An 8,135-nucleotide genomic window follows, 5' to 3' on the forward strand; every position below is an offset into this window, starting at 1 on the left:
TTGCCTTAAGGATCATTACTCTGCCATAAATGTGACTCAAATGTAACATAATTATGATTGATGTAGAATTACACATCACTTTAGGATTACTTACGTGAAGCTCAACATTTGTTTGTTCAAGAAGCTGCTCGTGCCTTTGTAGACTTGGCCCTCACCCTCCTGTCAAAATAAAAATGTGTGTTTTAAAGTAGAGAAAAATTATATTTAGCTCATTAATGGTCATAATTGAATATATGTATATTATTGTAATGTATATTTACAGGAACAATGAAAAACTTTGAAAAATGCATATTTCTTTAGGTCATGTAAAATGTCATAAACCAGCCAGTTAAGACTAAACATGAAATAAATAAATAAATAAATTCATCAGTAGATACAGCATTCAACAAAAGTGTGTCTGGGTATGAAAGGGACTTGTGTATACTTCCCACTTAGAACAGGCCATCTCCTTAGAACAACAAATAATACATTTACAAGACTGGTTTATTGAGAGAAAAAAAATCCTGCTTTTGGGAGTGTGATACCACAGTTAATGCACAAATTATTTTATAAGTTACAGAGAGTATTGTCACTATTCTACTGAACCTTATTATTTATCATGTAGAAGATAAACTTCTCTAGTTGTTAAGATGTGGATGATGAAAATCACAAGAGCACCAATGCGAAGCATGGTATGGCATTTGGATATGAGAAGTGTAATTGTAAATCAGCCGCTTCTCTATTCTAATTCTACATCTGCCAGCATGAAACATCGTTGCAGTTGAAAAGAATATATTTTTGATTGTAATTTTTTAGTTGGTTGTGCAAAAGTAAGTGTTAAGTGTGTTTTGTAAAATTGCACTGAATTTTATATCATGATAAAAAACAGGTATGTCATTTTTTGAAGAATTTTCCATGTAATATATAATATATATGTATGTATGTATGAATTTGTATTATAATCAATTAATGTAACTACAACATACTTCGTGCTGCTTTAGATGAGTTCTCAGTAGTTTCTATTGTTTCCATCACCTTCTTTTTCAGACTTGGAGTGTCTAAAAAAACAAATGGAAAGGATTAGTAAATCCAATAAACACAGTAATTGCTAAATTAATAGCTATTTTGTTAACCTGCATTTTATAACTGCTAATTGATCCTTCTGAAGGAAACTTTGAGTTTTCTATGTTATATATGGACAAAAGATGTTTTAACGTATTGAAATATTCTGATATTTTTCTCATATTACGATAAACTTTTGAAAGACTTGTACAACACAAGTACATAATGCAACCAAGTTTTAGATGGTTTACTTTACAAAAAGAAGCCAGTAAAAATTTCGACATGTGTATCAAAATTTAATGAAATAAAATTTGATGTATGTTGCACACACATTATGTGATAGTGTTTTCCTAGAGAGGAAACTTTCTCAATACGATTATGAACTTCCTTGATGGGATGGAACCCAATACAGCTTACACACAAAAGTTTACATTCTGCTCCAAATATTTTCTCTCTGAGCAGGGGTTAATTTATGAAATTTGGGCCCCTAGGCTACCCATTGTTTTTGACCTGCTTACATTATTTTTAATTATACAAGTTTTGTTTGTTCCACTAATTAAATGCTCTGTATTAGTAACACTTGCAAATTTTGAAATATAGATACATCTAATTCAAATTATTCATTACACTTTGCTAATACAAAGCACTTTTATTTAACGAGAACACACCTGAAACTAGAATTTAACCACAAGGAGGGTTCAGATACATTTATTTTAATTGTTTCTTCTATCTCAAAATGTAAAATTGCAGGACCAACAATGTTTTTCTGAGTTGAGAGCTGTCTTAACATAGGGTTATGGTTGGAGGTACCTTTAAGTTGAAGCTGATGGGGCTAATGAACAAGGCAGATTTGCTTTACACACACTTTCTGAACAGAAAAATGAATTTAATGTAGGTACTTCATTTGCAATTTCTGCAAGATTCCTGAACAAGGCCACCCAGTAATGCCCAACCCTCACCCACCCTCCCGCCCTCCTCCCAACTCATCCTACACACTCACAGTTTACGACGAGCCTGGTGACGAAACAGTGTTTTTTTCGTTCTACGCACCGCTTCTTCTTCAATGGGGATCTGGCAACTCTGCAGGACCCCAACTTCCGGTTCCGTCTTCTGTTTCTTCTCACACCGATGATGCTATAAAAAATTTTGATTTTCCTACTGTCCGATGAGTGTTTCCTTTTACCTTATTTGATTTATTTATATATATATATATATATATATAAATAATTGTTTAAATAAATAAATAAATATATATATATACACACATACAAATGATGAAGGAGACAGTAAACACTTACCACACGAAGAGAAATAATTCTATATTTCGCGATCTGAGTCTCATTTTCAAGATAGAAGGAAAAAAGATCGGCGTCACCTGGAGAAGAGGCACAGAATACTGACCGTAGCGTCTCTACGATCAGTGTTGCCAGAAACAGTTGATAGATAACGAAAATTACTTTAACCAGTGTTTACTGTAAGGTGGGTGGGTAGTTTCGGGGAGAAGAGGAAAGGGTTACTGGTTGGCTAGGTTGAGTCGGGGGGGTATAGTGGCATGCATGCCTGCTATAGAGGCCCTTTGCCATCGCCTGTGGAAAGATGTGTCAGAGCAGGGAGTTAAAAGATGGATGATGGCAACACGGAAGCAGTTATTGAAGGTGATGTTATGGCTGTTGGTGTGGATGGCAACTGTGAAATTGGAGTTTTGGGTGGAGGAATGGTGATTATTGTTGCTTAGATTCAAGGGAGTGGATGTTTCACCTAAGTAGAAGTTGCCGCAGATTTGACAGATGAGGGTGTATATATTTGAAAACTGTTACGTAACTTCGCACTGCTTCCTTTGCAGTCTGCCACACAGACTTGCACTCCAGTTAAATACAGCATTATGAATTGATTTAAACACTTGAAACTCCTTCATTCATGAAATAAGCCGGTTTTATTGTGCTATTAACACAATATTTATGAATTTCAAAAGTGGATGGTTTTTGTCACTTCTGCCCCTTCAATGTCTCATTTTCATGCAGCCCCTAGGCTATAGCCTACTGCCCCCCCCCCCCCCTTTCCCTGACAGACTCCTTACCTGTAGGGGGTACTGATGCTGGTCTCTGCTGGTAATCAGCCGAAGCGGAGGATTCGACCTCAAATAATTTCTCTACTTCAATGTAGTCCTTCTGAAATATATGAAAAGTGCAAAGATATTAATTACAATAGAATATAAAAAGCATAACTTAATTAATTAAGTGGTAAGGAATTAGACAATTTTCTTACCCAATGAATTGATTCATCGCAAAAACCAGCTTCTACCAGCCCTAGTCCTTCTGATGACTCCTTCAATAGCCGATAGAACTAGAACCTCTTGATTGCTCAAAGGTGGAGGAGGACTGGGATTCCCTGTTTGTTTGGAAGCCCTTTTGATGCCAGCATTTTTGCTTCTGCCCAAGGAGCATTGGTTTTTCCGTGCCTGCAAAACATCAGAGCTAAATTCATACAAGTACTAAATTTCTTTTTGCAACCTCTCAACACATTCATATGATGATCTTTATGCAACACTACTGGTTTTTAATGGTTAAAATTTGTAGTAACACTTATTGCAATGTAAAACATATTTTGAAAAGAGTTCGATACATGAAAGGAAATTGTATTTTAAGATTAATTTTCTGCAGATTAGTTTCTTCCATTATGTATGTATTCCATTTGAGAATGAGACTAATTTCACCCCAAAGTAAGTGGTTAATTGTACATATGAGGGTCACTATTTATATTTTGAGCCTAACAATGAAAAAACAGGAATTTGGCATTGAAAACTGCTTTATTGTTTTTCGAAGTATTCTTCTTTATGGTCAATACACTTTTGCATTCGTTCGAACCATTTGTCAAAGCAGTTTTTCCAATCTTCTTGAGACACCTCCATAATATGGTTTTTGAACGCATCAATGGCATCTTCCGCCGACGAAAATCGTTGTCCACGTAATTTATTTTTGACATTCGGGAACAAGAAGAAGTCATTGGGTGCCAAATCAGGACTGTATGGTGGATGACCCATCAATTCGATTTTTTGACTGTTCATAAAGTCGGTTAGACGAGATGTGTGACAGCTGGCATTGTCTTGATGAAGAATGATCCGACTGTGTTTGTTTGGTTTCCGTATTTGACCGATGACCTCTGGCAAACACATTGTTGTGTACCATTCAGAGTTGACCGTTCTACGTTCCTCTAAAGGCACAGTTGCCACATGACCAGTTTCCCCGAAAAAAACAGGCTACCATTTGTTTCGATGTGCTTCGAGCGCGAACAACTTTTGTTGGATTGGGTTCATCTTGAAACACCCATACAGTCGACTGCTGTTTACGTTCCGGCTCATATGCATATATCCATGATTCGTCACCTGTTACAATCTTATATACGTCTTTTGAAGTACCACGATTGTATTTATTGAGCATTTGTTTGCACCAATTGATGCGAGCGTCTTTTTTAGTTTCTGTCAAATTGTGTGGGATCCAACGAGAACATACCTTTCTCACAGCTAAAGGATCACGTAATATTTTATATATGCTGGTGGAACTAATGCCTATGGTTGCCTCAATCTCACAGTATGTCACATGACGATCTTGCAGTATTAGGTTTTGCACAGCATCAATGTTTTCTTGAACAACAACTGATTTTGGATGACCTTCGCGAATCTCGTCGGTGAGCGAATGGCGGCCACGATTATATTCATTATACCAGCGTTTCACAGTGGCAAAGGATGGGGCTTCATCGCCAAATGTGGAAGTAAGTTGATCGATGCACTCTTCTCTTGATAATCCACATCGAAAATCGTAAAAAATCATCGCATGAAAATCTTCACGAGTTAATTCCATTTTATTGTTGTCGCGCAATCTCCAAGGCAACATAAACAACACAAATCAAACTATTGACAAGACATTTGAAGTACGTTATGGTCAATAATGCCAGACGATTCCGTGCAAACGTCAAATCGCACCTAACTTCAATCAGTGTTGCCAAGGCTCAAAATATAAATAGTGACCCTCGTAAATAACATTGAAAAGTAAATAAAAATTATTATAGAACTGTTCAAAACACAGAGTTAATATCTTTACATACTTTTTGCCAACCCAAAACACACTTCTGAGGTCCCATTTCATTAACTGCACTTGCTAAGTGCTCCCATTCTTTCCTCTGCCCTTCCTTTCCCATGGCCCCTTTGAACCGAGAGGCTGCAAAGTCAGTGTGGCTGGCCATATATTCTGCCAAGTACTGTAACTGCTGGTCATTCGCTCTGTTTTTTTCTTTTCTGCCCTAAATGTACAATATGATATTTATCACATTAACTTTTGGAATCGGATCTGGATATTTAGGGAATTCTTGTAAACAACTATTGTTATGAATGAAAAGTTCAAAACAAAAAATAATAACATAAACTTTGGAGGCTGGCTGGACACCTTCAGGGCAAGGTCAGCACTGCCCACGGGGAGCTTTAAGACCTGAGTCATCGTGTGGCAAGCTGTGAGGGAGCAAGGTCATAATGGAATAGGGGTAGTATGAAAATTGAGTGGCTGTCATTGCAATACATAAGGTTGGGAAAGGAGATTTTCAAACTTCTCCAGAAGCTTCAAATCTCAAAGAGGTTCGTTTGTCACAATTTCCAGCAATACACTGAAACTGGAACTGTGAATGACTAGCCCAGGGCTGGGTGGCCTCGAACAGTGCGGACGCCAAAGGTTGTGAAAGCAGTGGTGGTGTGTGTACAACGAAATGCTGTCAGGAGACAGTCGGTACTGGCTCGGGACCACAAGATGTCAAAAATCGTCTCATGTATTATGTTGTGACCTGGGACTACAAGCTTACAAACAACGTACAGGACATTTCCTCACTGATACGTTAAAGCACCAGAGGTTGATCAAAGCAAAATGCCTACTCACGCGGTATGCAGCAAATGGGCACAGACCATTTCACCAATGAAAAACTTCAATGTTGAGGAGGCACGCAATGCTCAAAACGTATGCGAGGAGTTCATGAGAAGCTGCCAACAGGGCTCCAAGGGTGCATCATCCAGTGTTAGTTATGGTGTGGTGGGGGATGAGCTGTGAGGGCACAACTGGGCTGCATTTCTGCGAGCAAAGCACCAAATCATCAGCCAAGGTGTACAAAGAGACTGTCCTTGAGGACATGGTCAAGGGTCTCCTGAACACCCTCTTTCGCAGTCAGGCCTGGAGTTTTGGCACCAGCTCATAAGTCTAAGGGAGAATTCACACCGAAGAGACATGCAACACGAAACACGTGTCGCTTGGAAGCCAACACTCAGAAATCAATGCAACCTTTTGAACCGAAGAGACACGGCAAGATGCACATGTTGCGTGTCGCTTACATGCCTCTCGGACTGTGCCGTTTTCTCAATACCGTGCATTGTGTCGCTTCAGTTTGTTGTTTGCGCATGCGTAGCGAATGCTTCATTGCAACGAGCTGTATTTAGACTCTAGAAGAGAGCCCAACAGGCATTATGTTTGAACCTCTAATTTGTTGATATAATAAAGTATCGATATGTACAATATTTTAACAATGTTTTAAGATTTAAACACAACGTTCATTTCGCTTTATCAAGTTTTTTGATGCAGTTGTCTATCGGCTGTAATTTGCCTTCAACATCGTGAAAAGAGGCCGTGTTTTGGCCATTTACCCGACTCCTTTTATTTGAAAAAGTCAGCTTATGAGGCACTTTAGTCCAAAATATATTAGTCAACATGTTAAAGTACTCTAGTGCATTGTTTTTCAACCGCCGGGCCGCGACCCGATGCCGTGCCCTTGTATCAACTATGCTGAGCACCGAAATGTTCTGCTGAAACTGGTTGACAACTATCATAATCCCAATATCATATTTGAGTTGTGAGTTTTCGTTTTTAAGTCCATTTTATGTACAAATAGACTAATCAGAACTGGATCTGCCCGGTACCTCCCCGGTTATCGAACCCGGGATGACTTAATTACAAGAAGACGACGTTATCACTTTCTCTTCCATATTTTTATATTTGTCAAGAATCCTACACACGTAATCAAAGTATTATTAATCTTATGATTATGCTAGAATTTATTTATCAATATTTAATTTCATAGGTACATGTTAATTCATGCATAAAATCTTCAATACTGTAAAGATTTACGAGGATAATTCTTCTACTAAGGGCATTGACTTAAAAAAAATACCGTGACATGGTTTCACGAAGGTTGAGAACCATTTCTCTAGTGTTTAGGTATTCGCTTTATTCAGGCTGAAAAGTCTAGCATATACAGTTTGATTTCAGTGCATATTATTTCTCAGTTTTCTCATGGACAACATGCCTCTCCCAAGTTTCAATAACTTGCACAAATTTTACAACGCAATTTACATGCCACAATGTCTCTTATTACGTTATTTTCGGGTGACTAATAAACTGATTAATGCAATTTTATCGGTACCATCATGCAAACTGAGCAAATAAACCAGTGTCGCTTGCCGCGTGCATCTTGTCTCTTCGGTGTGAAACACTCCTGTCGCGTGTTGCATGTTTCTTCGGTGTGAATTCTCCCTAAGACGATCCAGCAGTGGCTCCAGATGAATGTGCCGGACTTAATTTCCACTTCTGATTGGCCCTCTCTAGTAGTCGTGATCTTAACCGTCTGGCCTGCAAATTGTGGGCTGTGCTTCAGGGAATGGCATGCAAGAAAAGACACACCAACATCTTCAGTTTGAAGTGCTCTCTTGTGAAGGCGATAGCTGACTTCCCTGTAGATATCGTAATGCAATTGATGCCTGTCAACAAAGACTGAAGGACTGTGTGCTTGCTAAAGGTGGTCATTTTGATTAGCTATGGGTGATTTTTGTTCCTCACATATCCATGTAACATATATTCTATGGACATTACACTATCCATAACCATCTAGTGTCTATTTCCTGCCAACTTTGTGACAGTATTTATGATATGAATAGGTATATTTAACATGCCACAAAACTATTTTACCATAGAAAGAAATTAGACCTACTTAATTCTACATTTCAGCCCCCTTGTTTTTTGACACAATCACTACTCTTATGAAATAGAATTTATACAATTTAGATAAAG

Source organism: Lepisma saccharinum, assembly GCF_977018435.1.
Source record: "Lepisma saccharinum chromosome 12 unlocalized genomic scaffold, izLepSacc3.1 SUPER_12_unloc_1, whole genome shotgun sequence".
Taxonomy (NCBI): Eukaryota; Metazoa; Arthropoda; class Insecta; order Zygentoma; family Lepismatidae; genus Lepisma; species Lepisma saccharinum.